General features: G+C 78.8%; 1 non-coding gene across 1 annotated transcript; it reads left to right on the plus strand.

Annotated features, from left to right (window-relative positions):
* The first annotated feature begins 1495 nt into the window (after positions 1-1495).
* On the plus strand, positions 1496-1648 carry LOC144248033 (5.8S ribosomal RNA). The gene has a single exon (XR_013341443.1). It is a non-coding gene; the product is annotated as a 5.8S ribosomal RNA (ribosomal RNA).
* Positions 1649-2500: the final 852 nt, after the last annotated feature.

Here is a 2500-nt window from a genome sequence, read left to right on the forward strand (position 1 = left end):
CGCCGCGCCGGGGAGGGGCGCCCTGCCCCCCCCTCTCCGCGGCCCGGCCTCGGCGGAGAGGCCGCGGCGCGCGGTCGGCCGCGGGGGCCGACCCGCTCGCCTCGAAACGGGCGACGCCGGCAGAGAGCGCGCGCTCTCTCGCCCCTTCCTCAGCTGCGGGGTTGCGGCCGCCGGGGCCCGCCGCGCTCTCCTCCTTCCTCGGCCGCCTCTGCGGTCTCTGGGGTGCGGCGCCGCGCGCGGCGCGGCCGCGCCGTCTCTCTCCCCTCGACGGCCTTCTCCTCGAGCGCGCCGGCGGCGCCGGTCGCCGGCCGTCCCCGGCTCAGCGACCGCCCGCCCGCCCGGGGCCGAGCGCTCGGCAGGTCCCTCCGTCGCCGGAGAGTCCGCGAGCGCGGGCGGCCCCGTGCCGAGCGGCGGCGGCGCCGCTCGGCGAGTGTCCCCCGCCAGCGGGGACGGCCGGCCGGACGGCGCCCGCCGTCGCCGGCGGCGGTCCCGGCCCGGGCCCCGCCCGCCGCCTCCCCGTCGCCCTTTTCTCCGTCCGCTCGCGGAGCCCCGGAGGAAGGTCGTGCGCGCGGCGGCCGTGGGGGGTTGGGGGGGGGGGCGCTTCCCCGCCCGGTCTCCCCGCCCGGTCAGCGGGGAGAAAAGGGCGGGCGTCGCTGCCCCCCTCCCCGCCTACCCCCCCGGCTCGGCGCCGCACGCCTTCCCCTGGGCCGCGCGTGCCCGAGGAAAAAGGGGCTCCGTGACGGTGCGAGGCGGCGGCGGTCCCGGGAGTGCGGCCGTTGCGGCGGCGGGTCAGCCGTCCGGCAGGCTCCGGGCGCTCGCGACGCCGGCTCGGGTCTCGGTGCGGCGCCCGCCTCCGGCGCCGGCGGCGGAGCGCGTCCGCCGGGCGCTCGCCCTTCCCGGCGGGAGCGGTCCCGCGGGGGGCGTTGCCGGTTGGGCGGTGGCCGTCGCGTGCCGTCTCGAGCGCGGCAAGGCCGCTGGGGAGAGAGAGCGAGCCGGCCGCGCGGTGGCGCGGCGGCGCTCCGCGGGTCCGCGGAGCGGCGGTGAGAAGGGAGAGCGGCGCGCGCGGGGGCCGACGGCCGCGCCCCCGGCCGCGTGCGTCCCGTCGTCCCGTTGCAGCGAGGCCGGGCGGGCCGCCGTGTCCCCCCGCGGTCCGGCGCGCGCCGCGTGCCTCCTCCGTGCGGAGGCCGGGCCGAGCCCGGGCGCCTGGGCCGCCTCCGGAGGACGGCACAGTTTGCCGGCGGCGTCTCCCCTCGCTCGTAGCGGCGGGGGGAGGCGGTCGGGGACGCGGGTCCCCCCGCCTTTCCCGCCGACCTTCGGAGCGTTCCGTTGGGCGTTTCGCTCTCGGATGGTTTTTCTTTCCCCCCCCACTCGGTTCGTTGCGTTGTGTGCTCGTACGGTCGAAGCCGGGGGCGGCCCGCGTGCGTGCCCCCTCGGCGAGAGAGAAAAAAAGGGGCCCCCTCCGCCCGTGTGCGGGGTTCGGTGCCGAAAGCCAGACAACTCTTAGCGGTGGATCACTCGGCTCGTGCGTCGATGAAGAACGCAGCTAGCTGCGAGAATTAATGTGAATTGCAGGACACATTGATCATCGACACTTCGAACGCACTTGCGGCCCCGGGTTCCTCCCGGGGCTACGCCTGTCTGAGCGTCGCTTGACGATCAATCGCCGCCCGGGGGTTGCCACCCCGGCGGCGCGGCTGGGGTCGCCTCGCAGGCCCGTCGTCGTGGCCGTGGCCGTCGTGGCCGCGCCCGAGGGCCTTCGTCCCCCTAAATGCAGACTCGGGGAGCGCTCCGTAGCTCCCCGCTCCCGGAGCGAGCCGCTGGGGCGGAGCTCGTCCTCGCCGGGGGCCGCGTCGCCGAGCGGCGGCGCGGCGGCCGGGGAGAAAGAGAGCGAGAGAGACGGGGCGGCGTCGAGAGCGCCCCGCCGAGGGCCGAGAGACGAGGGCGAGAGGGGGGGAGGCGAGGCGCGCGGGCCTCGCCCCCCCCCGGCCTCCCCCCGCGCGGGCGGCTGTCTGCGGGTGGGTACCGCGCGGGTACCGTGCCGTGCTGCCGCGCGCGAGGCGCGAGCGCCGGGGGGGGCGGGGGCGACCCCCGCGTCGTCCTCTCCTTCCCTTCCCCGTCCCTCTCTGTCGCCGTCTCGGGGCGCCAGGGGCGCCGTCGCCGTTCTCGCTCTCTCCCTCTCCCCGCCGAAGGCCGTCGCGCCCGCCGCCTGGCGGCCGCGTCCCCCCCCGGTCCGGGGCCGTCTCTGCCGCGTGTGTGCTTCCGTGTTTTCCTTTCGGTTCTCGTCTCCGGGACGGGGTCCGTCCGTCCGTCTTTCCTCTGCGCCGCGTCCCCGCGTCGCTCGCTCGCCCGACTGCCCGCCCGCCCGCCCGCCCGCTCGCTCGCTCGCGCTCTCTCGGCCCTCGCGGTGAGGGGCGAGGGGAACGAAAAAGCGGCGGGGGCGGGGGGGGGGCAGAGGGGGAAGGCGCGCGGGGCCGCCGGCGGTGGGGGAGCGGAGGAGAGA

Source organism: Lonchura striata, chromosome 37, assembly GCF_046129695.1.
Source record: "Lonchura striata isolate bLonStr1 chromosome 37, bLonStr1.mat, whole genome shotgun sequence".
Lineage (NCBI taxonomy): Eukaryota > Metazoa > Chordata > Aves > Passeriformes > Estrildidae > Lonchura > Lonchura striata.